General features: G+C 40.2%; 1 protein-coding gene and 1 long non-coding RNA gene across 2 annotated transcripts in view; one reads left to right on the forward strand and one right to left on the reverse strand.

Moving 5' to 3' along the window:
• LOC124269409 (b(0,+)-type amino acid transporter 1-like) overlaps positions 1–787 on the reverse strand; it is a 38,981-nt gene extending 38,194 nt beyond the window's left edge. The window contains exon 1 of the mRNA XM_046704416.1: positions 668–787. The gene's annotated coding sequence lies outside the window, so the exon portion shown is untranslated. The remainder of the gene's footprint in view (positions 1–667) is intronic.
• A 5,574-nt stretch (positions 788–6,361) lies between these two features.
• LOC124269404 lies at positions 6,362–15,191 on the forward strand. Its single transcript, XR_006896514.1, has 5 exons — positions 6,362–6,422; positions 13,664–13,739; positions 13,845–13,977; positions 14,202–14,204; positions 15,108–15,191. It is a non-coding gene; the product is annotated as an uncharacterized LOC124269404 (long non-coding RNA).
• Positions 15,192–15,894: the final 703 nt, after the last annotated feature.

The raw sequence follows: 15,894 nt of genomic DNA on the forward strand, positions 1-15,894 counted from the left end.
GAATATTGCTAAAAGCGGTGTAAAACTAAACTCAGTCAGTCAGTCTTCGGAGGACAATATCGATCAGAGTTGAGAGAGAATGGTTGTTGTACGAAGTCACTCGCCATTGTCGCACTTTGCTGTTTCCTCTAAAGACTTAACCACACTTATCGTTATATCAGCTACATAATTAAAAACTGTTCATCAAAATGAAATACATATCTGCTCTCTTTGACCGTAATATAGTAATATTTCAGTTACACTATGTATATAAAAAATGTATAACTTTCCATGGTTCATGTTCAAGCTCGCGCTTTGAACCCTGCCCCTTTGTTTGTTTATGTACAGTAAATTTACAGTTTGCACCATTCTCATGCACTTTATACGGTTAATCTCAATCTGGATACTTGTCACCCACGTCCTCATACCGGGGTAGAATATGTCTTCAGCAACCCATGCTTGCCGCAAAAGGCGACTATGCTTGTACTAAGATGCGACTAAAGGGATTGGGTGATCAGGCTCGCTGACTTGGTTGACACATGTCATCGGTTCCCAATTGCGCAGATCGATGCTCATGCTGTTGATTACTGGATTGTCTGGTCCAGACTCGATTATTTACAAACCGCCGCCATATAGCTGGAATATTGCTGAGTGCGGCGTAAAACTAAACTCACTCACACTCACTCACCTTGTATGTTGTCAGTAACCTCGACATTCTGTGGCTAGTTCCAATGAGACAAGATTTTCTGGAGGGTGGAAGGTGTCATACTGATTTTGTGGCTAACACTTTACTGCTGCTGAGAGATTCTACACGATAGGCCCTGTTATTACTTTGGGCCAAGGACGAAGTTTGTTGTGTGTCCCACTGGTGAGGCGTGGTGACCTCAACTTCGTTAATTGCTGAACATTAGAGATAAATAGACTGCATTTCTAAGCAGAACTATTGTGGCGATCCATTACAGTTCCGCCTCATGAGCCTCAAGAAAGCGACACAAACATTGCACAAATTGTATGTCTGATGTTTTCGATACGTGTCATGTTAACCTAGCCGTGTTAACCTTAGCCCTCATAAATGACGAGGTAAAATAGACTGCATTTCTAACCGGAACTATTGTGGCGATCCATTACGGTTCAGCCTCATGTGCATCAAGAAGAGCGACACAAACATTACCCAAATTTTCGATGTACATCCCCACCCGGGACCTCTTATTCATACTGACCTGAAAATAATTCATCTGAATGTTAGAAGTTTGAGAGAAAAAAGTAGATATATTAGAAATTGAGTTGGGCACCTATGATGTAATATGTCTGACCGAAACATGGTTATATTCGGCGATAGATAGCAAAGAAATTAATATTCCGGGTTTCATGCGCCATTTCGTAAAGACGGAGAAAGCCGAGGCGGCGGGGTTGCGGTGTACGTTAAAGATAATATGTGTGCAATGCAAATAGATGAATTGGATATAACTGGGCTCGAGGCAATATGGATAAAACTTAAATGTAAGAAACAAACATATCTAATAGGTACATTCTATAGAGCAGACAGAAGTGAAGTATACTGGGATCTTATTGACAACATCATTGCAAATGCCGTGGATTTAAATATGTATACTATCATTGTAGGAGATTTTAAGTTAGATCTATTGAGAGAGAAATAAGCAAAAAACTTATTACTTAAAAGCTGCATATTGACTCAAGCAACTAATATCTGAACCCACGCGCATCACTTCTCATTCTCGTACATTGGTTGATTTGATATTTGTCACATGTTTGGATAAAGTACGGAATTCGGGAGTGCTAGATCCGATATGTAGTGACCATTGTCCGGTGTATGTTAACATCGAATCAGATATACAGAATGAAGTATGCTACAAGCGGAAAACCTATGATTACTCTCCAGCGAATATGGAACGCACGAAACAAGACATAACTGCTACTGGTAATAAGCTAACGGAAACTGAAAAAATCGATCTGATAGCATCCCAACTAACCGACGATTTACTCAACGTTTGCGACGCGAACATACCAAACAAAACCGTGCCGATTAGGCCAAGAGACCCGTTATGGATGAATAATGAAATATGCTCACTTATTAGAAAACGTAATAGGCAACACAAAATCGCTAGGAGAACTAACCGTCCACTAGAATGGCAAAAATTCAGACCTGTTAGAAATAAGGTAATATCGTCTGTACGTAAAGCTAACAAGCAGCACATAAGCAAAATTGATATCGCAATAGGTGAATCAACTGGAACAAAAAGTTGGTGGAAACTAGTTAAGAATTATTGGCAAAATACATCGGCAAGAATTACTTGTCATGCAATAATTGATGATGATGTTTTCTACGATGATTTAAACGATATTACAGAAATTATGAATATCTATTTCACCAATTAATCTGAAGTTATAGACCTCGATGACGACCCTCCTCCTGATGAGCGTTGTGATAGTACTTTGACTGATATAATATTGGAGATTGGGGAGTTAAGAATATATTGCTATCTGTAGACTACTACTAAAGCAACAGGCCCTGATAAAATCGGAAACAAAGTATTAAAACGAGTGCCAACCCACTCAGCCCCGATCCTAACTAAATTGTTTCATTTGTCATTAGAACTGTTTAAGTTCCCCACCTTCTGACAGAAGCGTACGTAATCCCTATCCATAAAACAGGTAATATATACGATTGTTCTTATTATAGAGCGGTAGCATTAACAAGTTGTAGTGCTAAAGTATTTGGAAAGTGTATCTTTAGATACGTATATAATGTTCTGAGAGATCATAGCCTTCTGTCAAATCTCAATCTGGTTTTACTCCCGGCGACTCGACAACTAATCAGCTAACCTATCTATATGATTCAATGCTAAAGCACTAGACGATGGAAAAGAAGTAAGAGCGGTATTTTGCGATGTTAGCAGAGCGTTTGATAAAGTTTGGCAAAAGGAATCCTGCATAAATTGAAATCCTATGGAATTCAAGGTAACCTACTAAAGTGGTTTGAAGGTTATTTGAATGGTAGAACCCAGCGAGTTGTAATTAATGGACACACATGAAATCCTTGACCAGTATGAGGGGCGCGGTGGGCGAGCTGGCTAAGGCGCGAGGCTAGTGATCCAGCGAGCTTCGAGATGCCGGGATAACATGTCCATGGGTGTAGAAACCTTGGTTTCAACTTCTTTGTGTGCAGACTCTTTCAATGATGTCACAATCCCTAGTGTACAGTACACAACCCTGTGCACTTAAAAGAACCCACGAATCCGTTGGTATATGACCAGATGGTGGCCACATGAATACGTGCAAACACCTAGTTGCGGGTACAGCAACGTGCAGTGAACTTGGACAAAGTACTGTGACTATGTGTCCCAGTCCACCCAGCTGTGAATGGGTACCTCGTTAGGATAAGAAAGCCACAATAACTCGGTGCGCCTAGTGGCAGCAAGAGTTGTATACTCCCCAGGGAGGAGTTGAGATTGATAATACGATGTGCCGTTGAGATTGACACCCAATGATCGAGGGGGAAAATTACCAGCGCCTTGAGCATGCACTAGTTGCGTGGATATGTGCGCTATATAAATATCCTAATAATAATAATAATAATTAGCAGGCGTCCCTCAAGGATCAGTCTTAGGACCCCTAATGTTCATAATATATATTAATGATATTGTAGATGATATTGCTAGTAATATTAGACTTTTTGCAGAGACGACACGTCTCTATATGTTATAATTGATGATCCTGACATTGCTGCAGACTGTTTAAATAATGACTTATTAAGAATTTCAAATTGGGCCAAAGAATGGAAGGTTTCATTCAATCCTAACAAAACAAAATCAATACACTTCAGTAGAAAACTAATTTATCAGTGCGATCAGTTAAATGTAGAACGATGACATATGCCAGATCATTTCTACCTGATACAGTTCTGAAATTCAAAATATTGATACTTTATCACGATTCAAAACTCGATATTAAGACCAAATAACAAAACTATTATCTTTGACCTAAACTATGGACCAAGAAGATGCCAAATTATCCATTCTCGTCTCCGGCTCCGTTGTAGTGATTTGAATGCTGTTTGGTTTGATAGACACATCATCGACAGCCCCTCGTGCTCATGTGGTCATCCAGTCGAAAAATGCTGTGCATTATTTCTTCACATGCAATAAATACACGGAATAGAGACAAAATCATATTTCTATTTAAAGGGGTTTAGTATCAACACTGTACTCATGGGGATGTACATCCCTCACTAGCAATGATCTACACAAATTATCAAAATCTATTCATGATTACATAATAAGATCTGATCGATTTGATGTTTCATAAATACTTTGATTTTGACTGCTTAACAAACGAATCGATATTAATCGATTAAGGTCTTTGTCACAAACACAGCTATTACTTCCGCCACATGTCAATATCTGAATATCGCAATAATCTTCTGCATGACCCTGCAAATTATCTAAACGTTACCGAAACTGTAATCGGAAGCCTTGATACAAAAGCGAACAGATTCCATCCATTAGTTTGGGGATATCGCAAGCATACTCGCTGTGACCTTGAACATTATCCGAAGATCACTGAATTCGACTGGCGTTAGACTATACTCCCAGCACATTTTTCCTAACATACTTTTTAAGCAGAGTATATTACTTCTTTCTTGTGTTTTCGCACTAAAAGTTAGAAATGTGCAAAACAATACAATTTTCGCTGTAAACTCAAAATGAGCACAAGTTCCCCAATCAACTGGTGTAGGGGAATCCCGCCAATACACCTTGATATAAAATTGGATCAAAATCTATCAATTCTTTCTTGAGTTATCGCGCTAACAATCTTTTATATTTTGCTGTGACCTTGCAAATTATCTCAAGGTCACTAAATTCAACTGGTGTCTGTGAATCTCGCCACAACACCTTGGTACCAAATTTGAACAAAATCCATCATTTCTTTCTTTGAGTTATCGCCCTCACAAGCTTATATGATGTTTGAAGTGCAATGAAAAACGAACACACGCGTATTTACGAACGATTGAAACTGTCATTACAATTTACGTAAATATTTATTTCATTTTACCGCAACGAAAATTATTACAATTTACGTCAATTTTATTACAATTTGCGTATTACAATTTACGTCAATTTTTATTACAATTGACGTTTTATTACAATTACGTCAATGGTTATTACAATTTGCTGCAAGTATTACAATTTACGTTTTTTACTACAATTTACGTCGTAACACGCGTATTTACGAGTGATTAAAACTGTTATTACAATTTACGTAAATATTTATTACATTTTACCGCAACGAAAATTATTACAATTTACGTCAATTTTATTGCAATTTGCGTATTACAATTTACGTCAATTTTATTACAATTTTACGTTTTATTACAATTTACGTCAAGTTTATTACAATTTGCTGCAAGTATTACAATTTGCGTTTTTATTACAATTTACGTCGTAACAGGCTGTTGTCCAGAGCGGCGTCAATCTTCCATGTTATGTATTTCTTGTTCTGACTTTTGTGTCCATCTGCAACATGCCTATGGCACGTCAATGTCCAATTAATTGCAAATGTGGATCAATACCGTCTTAATGATTAAATAAAATATGTTTGATAAAGTGTTTTGGTTCCAAGAAAACAAATGCGTTTGCTCACAATCTGGCAATGGTAAATCTGACAGACCACCCAGGGCGTGTTGTCAAGGCCATGTGCTTCACGACCGTCACAACATTGTGATTGAGAGCTTTACTTCTTTGTACATGTTCTTGCCACATAAATAACTTACGTTAATTGAGGGCGATGGAGTAGCCTAGTGGTTAAAGCGTTCGCTCGTCATGCTGAAGACCCGGGTTCGATTCCCCACTTGGGCACAGTGTGTGAAGCCCATTTCTGGTGTCCCCTGCCGTGATGTTGCGGGAATATTGCTAAAAGCGGCGTAAAACCAACTTACTCGCTCACACTACGTTAATTGACAGACATTGGTATAAGTTATCGTAGTTTCAAAATGTGTCCTCACTTTCATATAGTATATATGTATTACCACGAGGGGCGGTGTGGTAGTCTAGTGGTTAAAGCGTTGGCTCGTCACGCCGAAGACCAGGTTCGAATCCCCACATGGGTACAATGAGTGAAGCCCATTTCTGACGTCCCCGTGATATTGCTGGAATATTGCTAAAAGCGGCGTAAAACCAAAACTCAGTCAGTCAGTATTACCACGATGATGATAACAAATCTCTCCAGAGTGACTGCATCCAAGAATGAACCACTCCACTGCTATATCATTCTGCTATTTCTGTCATTTACGCTTTTCCTAAACCTACTTAGGTTTGTAAGTATATGCGCGAGACAAATTTACATTCAGTCTAAAGGTTACTGCATTAGGTGATTGACAGTCACAGTGAAGCAACGTCGTTCCGCAGGATACTTTCAATACGCAGGTATTTTATTAGTCGTGTATTTGGTTTGTGTTTGTTCTTCTGCTTGCATAGGTACTGGAAGTAACATTCCACATAGCTTGCTTCTGTCAGTGCATGTATATTACGTTATATTACCACATCATGTGGCACGTGTGGTGCTCGTGGCTTGCTTCTGTCAGTGCATGTATATTGCGTTATAGACAGACAGACAGACAGATAGTTTATTTGAGTCTCACCTCATATATACAGTAAAAGTACACGTAGAATTGGGAAAATATAGCAGTATAAGGAATATATGAGCCACTCTATAAGAGTTACGAGAGACTTGTATATATGCTAAAGGTTTACACACACACATACATAAGTATATACCATAAAAAAATTTAAAAAAGAAGATAAAAGTGAAATATATAAAAACCCATTAAAACAATGCGTAAACATATTATATGAAAATATATACATACAGAATACTTAAAAGGTACAACAGGCATACACAATTAAAACATAATTAATTTATACGATAAAAAGTATACACTCTGAAAGGAGTTTTAAGAATATAGAAGATTACGACGACGCTTAAGTATATTAAAACAGGCTTTGGCACATTTAACCATTAAATGGTTATGACTTAAAATCGCTGTGAACTTCACACTCTCTGGCCACAGATGGAAGTCGGTAAAGAAGGAGCTGGCTTCTTGTATCAGATCATATCGTAGATCGTCGTATACAGGGCACTGTAGTAGGACGTGACGCTCGTCTTCGATACAGGGGTTACTGCATAGGGGACATAGGCGTTTGTCTGGGGGAGGTTTTCGTATCGGCCTGTTTCTATTCTAATTGGAGCAACTCCACACCGGAACTTGGCGATAGCCGCGCGAAAATAACCGGGTAGTCGTGTTAATACATAGGATTCCGTTCCATGGGCAGTTTTAAAAGTGCGGTATGTGCGTAGTTTTCCCGTATTTGATTCAATTCGCCGGCACCAGTTTGTAGTGTACTTATGTTGGAGGTTTTCAGTTAAAGTTCTTATTGATGATAGTTGCACCTGGCCAAGTGATATCAGGGATTCACAGTTGTTCTCACTCAGGAGTCTGTGGACTCTAAAATTCCAATTCTTGAAACGGAACGATGCCAGTTTCTTTATCCCATAGAAAGATACGTTTGTTGAGTCTCTCATCCTTCATGTTCGTGAGTCTACACCACTGTCGCAACACCGCTTGACTCTGGTTTATGCCTACAGGAATCCATCCTAGCTCTCCGAGTACTGCATCAGTAGGGGTATACCGCCCAACTCCCAGGAAGAACCGACCTGCTCTGTTCTGGATAGCGTTGATATACGTATAGTCTTTCTGACCCCATATTGCAGCTCCATATGTAATAATTGGTAAGACAAGATTATCATACAGCTTGGTGAAAACGTTGAAGTCAACTCCTCCAATGCCTTTACACTTTGCAATCACCAGCCCCAGTGCTCTGCTTGCTGCCTGAGATACTGCTTTAGCTGTAATCCTTAAGTCAAGATGTTCGTCCAGAAGTAACCCTAGGTAAGTATATCTCTCTGTTGTTTCTAGTTCCAGATTACCAACTGTAAAACGTTTTACAGATCTTTGCACTGAGGGGTTGCGGAAATGCATGACTTTTGATTTATCCCCATTGATGTCGATATTGTTGTTACCACACCAGTTGTGAAGAAAGATGAGAATGTCCTGCAGGTCTGACTCTGTCGGTGCCAGGAGTACAATATCGTCTGCATACAGCAGCATACACACCAGCTCATCCCCAATCTCAATTCCGATGTTCAGACTCTTCAAAATCACCGCCAGATCGTTGATAAATAAGTTGAATAACAGAGGGGAGAGTAGACAACCCTGTTTCACCCCCACTGTTGACTTGGAACCAATCAGTCTTAAAACCATTAACTCTAACACAGCTGTAGACGTCGTTGTATATGGTTCTTAGTGACTTCATCATTTTCCCACCGACTCCAACGTCCTTCAGTTTGTCCCACAAGATTCGTCTATCAATGGAGTCGTACGCTTTCTTAAAGTCGATGAAAGCAGCGAATGTACTCAACTTTTCTTCTTCCTGTTTTCAACTATGTTAGTCAGGCTTGTTATGTGATCTAAGGTACTTCTTCCTTCCTGAATCCATTCTGTTCTTCAACTAATAACTTGTTTTCTTCAGCCCACTTAGACAGTCTACAATTCAGAATATGACAATATATTTTGTACATGCTAGAGGTGAGTGTGATACCTCTATAGGACATGGGGTCCCTCAAATCCTTGGTGCTTGACTTCAGGACAGGTTGGATAATTCCCCGACTCCATATTCCCGGCATTCGTCCGTGTTCATAGCACATGTTTAAGAACTTATGTAGAAAATGCAATAGTTTATTATTCTTCAGTATTTCTATAGGAAGTTCATCCTCACCCACTGCTTTACCATTCTTCATGGATCTAACTGAAAGTATAATTTCACTTTCGCTAATTGGTAGATCAAAAACATGGGAGCGATCATCCGGAGGATGGTGTTCATTCACATCAGCTGAGGGGTCGCTTTCATGAACATTTAGTAGATTAGCAAATTCAGACTTCCATTTGTTCAGTATATCTTCCTTGTTGTGTGATATAGTTCCATTTTCTTGTACTATTTCCATAGGGATTCCTTTGTGTCTTTCCGATCCAATACCAATTCTTCCTATTGATTTCCAGAAATAACTTTGGTTTTTATCTACAGAGTCCGCAATGTCAGTTTGTATCTTCTGTCGATATTGTCTCTTTGCTTTTTGTACATTTCTATCAAACAGTTTTCTAGCTCGTGAGTATTCATCCTTCAGACGTTTTCTGTTGACATTATCAGCTCGTAGATAGGCCGACTCAGCTGTGCACAGATTGTTCCACTGCTTTGACAAGGAATCAGACCACCAAACTTTACTCTGTCTCCTCCGTTTATTACACACGCCCGGTTTCAGTTTCATTCTTTTATAAGGGATCTTGTCGTACATTTCTTCCCTTTATCAATATACAAAACCGTCATATGTAGAGTCTATGTTGTCTTGGGTTTTTCAGCTGCTTCCAGTTCAGAAATTAAAAGGTGTACCGAATGTACAGTATTGTCTTCCAGCACGAGATTATTGGGTGCCTTGTCCATGAGGAACTTGATATACTCATCTGTTTCATCAGTGTAGACAGTGTGTTGACGCTGAACGTTCTCCTGGGTACTGAGTGTCCAGGTGAGGAAGGAGTCGTCAGGAATTGTACGAGGGTCGATATCCATAGAACCAAGTGCACGATCTACCATTGTACTTGCTCGTTCAACCATGAACTCACTGAACATATGCAAGTCCTCATATGCAACAAGGCAATAGTCAACAACTGCATATCCCTTTGTGGATATTGAAGTAAAATCATTCACTTTGCTATTCCTACCATTCAGAATACACATATTTGTCCGGACGAGAAAATCACACATCCACTCACCATACCTATTGGATTTAAAATCAATAACATCTCTCTCTCGGTAATGAATCAACACCAATGACGTAATCTTCCAAGTCACCACATCTGCTGTTAAAATCACCGAATACCAGGACTACACCTGACTTTTGGTAAGAATATATGTTGAGGGTAAGTGTGTCAAAACTGCAGCACATCTCCGCTTCTGGTAGAATTTTCGGGTGGCAGATAGCATACACACATATTATACACATTTTTAGATAACACATGTTTCATAGATAGCCATAAAATACCCTCAAAAAGAGTTATCAAGAACATTAATACTGTACCATGATAATAGAGAGGATCTAATAAGAAAGCCAACACCCCCAGAACCACATTTCGCATTTTGTGTATAAACTTTCTATTTTGGCCAAACCAAGTATAACCCGGAACTGCAATAACATTGTCATTCATGAGGTGTGTTTCTGTTAAACCAATAATGTCAACGTCAGTATCTAACACACACGCGGTAGGAATTGGCTATTCTTTGAGGAAGTGTTTGAGTTCCAGCCGTTGATGTTCCAAAGACCAAATAGAAGCTAGTGGTTGGTATAGTGTCCACCATTCGCCTTGCTTGAATAGGATCCAGTACGAGGCGGACGGTAGCTCGCCTCTACTTCACGCCTATTGTTGGCATCCCGTTGAGAACCGCTACCCTTGTACCGTTGTCCACCGTTGTCCGTGCGTCGCCTGTCGTCAACGTCAGAATCACGTGACTTGAGGAGCACGCTTTTCCCTTTCATGATCAGCTTATCGTGACCAATAGCTTTCACAATTGATCTCATGTTTGAAGCATGCAAACGTTGTTCTGGGGAGAGGTCGGGTGAAATGTACACGTCTGAGAATGTTCTCGAGTCCTTTAGTTTTCTCTTGTTGGACAAAATGTGAGTTTTATCCTCAGCTGACCTACATGTGGCAATAACAACACCAGAAAGAGCCTGGTTACGTGCTTGCTTTCTCACAGCGTCTGACACTGTCACACCACGTAGCTTTAAACCATCTTTAATCAGTCCATTAACTTTAGACATCACATTTTCATTTTGTCCCTCTGGGAGATTTTTGATAGCTATGTTAAGATCACGACACTGACTGTTTTGCGATGATGTTTCACAGCGTCACTATACTGTTTCTTGAGTATGTCCACGTCTTTTTCTTAACACAGTCTATCTCTTCACACGCTCTCCTTCACTTCCAGAAAGACCTGTCTCAATTTTACGGTCAATAACTTTACCCAGATGTTCAATGATCTTCTGTTCCATATTTGTTTCGAGTTTATCAATACGTGATGAAAGCTGGCCGAACAACATGTGTAGGTCAGACGACAGTTTAGTAATGGGATCAAAGTCACAGGGGGGATTACCTTGATGTAGTTTTCTTGAATCATCATCCTTCCTGGATTTCTTGTTCGATAGTTCATCAGATTCTCCCTCGTAGCTATGTGATCTCTTCAGACTGCTGTGGGTCGGCGTTATGTCCGCAACCACAGTGATCTTTTCACCCGCCATTACGCTGTCAACGAAGGCTTGGGACAGGCTCACGTCCAGACTTTCCGAGTTCATATTATCTTTTCGGCTGGACGTTTACGACCAAATCTTCCTAATAATGAATGTTCACGCTTACTTTAACGTTATAGATGTACTTTGAGTCTCTGCAGGTCAGATTCTTGGTTAAAAGTCAGCATTTGTCAAAGCTCTCCTTTTGGTGACCATTCAATCTCACGCATGCGTATGAACATTACAACATCATGTAACACGTACGGTGCTCGTGGCTTGCTTCTGACAGTGCATGCGTATTACATTATATTACTACATCATGTGACACGTACGGTGCTCGTGGCTTTGCCTCTGACAGTGCATGTCTATTACGTTATATTACCACATCATATGACACATGTGGTGCTGGTGGCTTGCTTCTGACAGTGCATGTATATCACATTTTGGTACCACATCATGTGACACGTACGGTGCTCGTGGCTTGCTTCTGACAGTGCATGTGTATCACATTATATGACCACATCATGTGACACGTACGGTGCTCGTGACTTGCTTCTGACAGTGCATGTGTATTACATTATATGACCACATCATGTGACACGTACACCACGGGGACATAAAACCCTTTGATATAGCTTTTACAGCACGATAGGACTGCACGGTATTACCGGTATACCAGGAAACCGGAATACGACATTGTAACAATTACGTATCGCGATACGTTTATGACGTACCGGTATACCGCCAAAGTTTTATTTGTTCAATTTTAACCCATTCAACACCGCACATAAGACTTCCGCCCGTATACCCCTAACTTGTAATGGTGAGGAAAATGATATATATGCATATTCAGGTAATATGGGTGGTGGTGGGTGGGGATTGGGCGGAAGTATTTCCAAATGATTGGCAACGGGTCCACTTAAAAATGTCAATGAGCAAAGTATGGACGTTTCGAGGAAATCATTAAAATTGAATAAATTAATGAATACAATCAACAGTTTTCATTAAAGTTGTCAAACGTACATCTAAGTTACTATTTCCATCTTTTCGTGCGATCATGTTATGCAAGTCAAGTGACATCTCAGCTTTCGTCACCTCGATCTTTATGCTCGGACACGATGTTTAATGAGAAAACATTTGCATAAAAAGAACATTTGTCACAGGTCGCCACCTTGCACGATGCGTCCAGTAAGTTCCATAAGTTACGTATATATGACGATTTGTTGCTTAACACGTTCAGAAAAGCATTATTGTTTCCAAATATAAACAGAAGATTGTTCTGGATTTTCTTTTTCACTTTGAAAGAAGCTATACAATGCACAATGGTTACTCACATATACTGTGATTCAATTTGAAGGTAAAAAGAATATTACCAAGTGGACAGATCTCACTATATATTGTAATACGTATCGCAATGCAGAAGAGTGTATCGCAATATATCGCAATACGAAATTTGGGGCAATACACAGCCCTTCAGCAAAACATTGAAAGTTTTATATGTACAGGGTTGAACCAGTATGAGCGTTATTTGCCCCATAAGAGCTTTTAGCGTATGTTTCCATAAGAATGTGTCGGATTTTGTTGGTAATAGCTTTTATATTTAAACATGAAATTATGTTAAAAATAAGCCACCCACTGTTCGAGTTCCACGAGTCAGTAACTGAAAATGTAACACGTCCAGCAACTGGCCTAATTTGTCAAAATCTATTCAAGAAACGCAATACTTTTGCTTTTCTTTGTGTCCAACTTAAGGTAAAACCAATTGGTCGTCCGTTTTTGTCTTCTACGTTTAAGCACATTTATTTCCATGTCTTGTCATTTTGTCATGTTGTTTGCATGTGTCCTGCAGTGTTATGTCATGGTTGCTGCTTTGCAAGGGTCTTTGGTGTTATGTCGTTTGCCGGTGTTTTGTTATGTTGTTGTCATGTTGTTTGTGGCGTGGTGTCATGTTGTGTGTGCAGGTATTTTAAATTATATCGTGTTATTTGCATGTGTTTTGTTATGTGTTTCATGGTGTTTGCGGGTATTTTGCTATGTTGTCGTGTTGTTTTGTAGGTTGTTTCTTATGCTGTCATGTTGTTTACAGGTGTCTTGGTATGTTGTCATTTTGTTTACGGGTGTTTCGATGTGTTGTCATCGTTTTTGCAGTTTTTTAAAATTATGTCGTGTTATTTGCATGTGTCTTGTTATGTTTTTCATGTTGCTTGCAGGTGTTCTGTTAGGCTGTCATGTTGTTTTCAGGTATTTTATCATGCTGTCATGTTGTTTGCAGGTGTTTTGTGGACTGCTGTACAGAATGAAGTTTGCAGCTCTCCTGCTTTTGGGAATTATGATGTCAAGAGCACAAGGTATGAAAAGATTTAATCGAACCAAATAAAGTTACATAGGAGGCTCTGTGCTTGACATCTACCCATTTTAAACTAACAATATATTCAATGACCCTATCACTGCAGGTAGATGTAACCTTATCAGCTTCTTGTGGCACATTAACGACGTCTGTCACATGAGACTACTGAGATATTACGTCACCTTCGACGGTGTTCTGACACAGCAAGACATCCACAACACCCTCAACGCCGTGTGCAGGTAAACCTTGCACATCTTCCGCTATTTGGGGCAATACGTCTCGATTCCAGTATCGTCAATACATTGTACCGAGCTGGTGCCACAGCATGGTCTGAAATGACAGTCGTCCAGTCACATTGCACTCTCAACGCTGTCTGCGGGTATACATGGCAGTACGCTAATATATATCCATTCCATCATTGTAAATCCCCTGTACACACATTCGCTGCCTACCAACAGCAGAGTGAGTGAGTGAAATAAATGGAGTTCGCACCATATACCAATATTGGAATCGAACTAGCAAACGCTTTAACCGCCAGGCTACACCTTCCTCCATGGACCATTACAACCTTAAAGTGCGTATGGTTTCTTTTGCGGTTTCTGTTTGTGTGCAGTTTACATACACACTAGACGGCCATTCAGTAATGAGAAGACATATCTATATTAACTCAGTTAGCTTTGGCTTGATAACTTGAAAAACATCCTAATAACTCAGTTGAAATAGAACATTCTGGTTATGCCTTTAGGTCATTCTGCTTCTTTTACCAACTACAACTGTTAAAGTTAAACAAAGCAGGGACACTTTAATATGGTTCGCCGCTGGCGACCAGTGAGTCCTTATGTATGTTCTTTTGTCTGCGATGTCTACATATCCCCACAGGAACGCGTTATTTTGTGAGTGAGTGAGTTAAGTTTTACGCCACTTTTAGCAATATTCCAGCAATATCACGGCGGGGTCACAAGAAATGGGCTTCACACATTGTACCCATATTGGGAATCAAACCCGGGTCTACGGCGTGACGAGCGAACGCTTTAACCACTAGTCTACCCCTCCGCCCCGTTATTTCTATAAACATTCACCATTTAGTGCACACTGTTAAAGTGACATATACGGATAGATATTATCAACAGCATATGCGTGTGTGTGCCAGTGTGTACCTCGTGGCGGCAGCTAATACCTAAAGTCCTTTCGCATCAATCGGATGCAACGGATATGTTTGAATACATAAAAATACGATAGGCATCATCCGTCATTGTGGAGGGCTGTCGGTGGATGAAAGTAAGGGATCGTAAAACACAATATGGCCAGAATACACCACCTACTCACGCGTTTTAAATCTAACAGTTATTGAGATGTTTCTTCCATTGAGGGTGACCGAGGGCGACTTCTGTGTGCATCCCAGTGGACGTCGGCCTGTGACAACCGAGACACCCTCCTCAGCTATGCTGCTGTCTGGCGGCATCTGTACCGACGACCACCCCTCCCAGTATGCTCAGCAGCGTAGGTTCAGGGATAATCATGCTAAAATGTTTTATATCATCATCGTCGTCGTTGTCACCGTCATGAACAACAACAACAACCACCACCACCACCACCGTTGCCACCATCATCATCATCTTCTTCTTCTTCATCATCATCATGAACAACAACAACATCAACCACCACTCTCTCTTTCTCTCTCTCTTGGTGCTTGTCGTCGTTGAATTTGTCGTTGCCACCATCATCATCATCAACTTGTTCTTCATCATCTTCTTCTCTTGGTGCTTCGTAAAGTCTATATCCCTCTCTGCTAGTTCTGACGTCGATCCCTCCCGTGTGAACGCTACCTGTATGTGGGGAAGTGTGGCTGCAGCCATTGGAACCTGTGTCGAACTGATAGCGTGGAGAGCAGCCTTTGGCTACAACCGTTCCATGACGGAGGCTGACATTTTTCAGCATCACCAGACGTAGGTAGGTATTTTTGAAACAATCCGATAGTAGATTGAAAAGAGATTTCGGTTTTCTTTGAGTAAGATTTCTAAAAGAATTCGCTCATAACACGAATAAGACCTTATACCCGAAAGACAAGTGAAGTGTCAAACTTGTGGCGTCGCCTGAGGCAAGTGACCTTGTCCAAAGTAGCAGGGAATGGGTGCGTGAAATAGACATTAACGCCG

This window comes from Haliotis rubra, unplaced genomic scaffold (assembly GCF_003918875.1).
Source record: "Haliotis rubra isolate DU_JTF1 unplaced genomic scaffold, ASM391887v1 Scf1447, whole genome shotgun sequence".
NCBI classification, from domain to species: Eukaryota; Metazoa; Mollusca; class Gastropoda; order Lepetellida; family Haliotidae; genus Haliotis; species Haliotis rubra.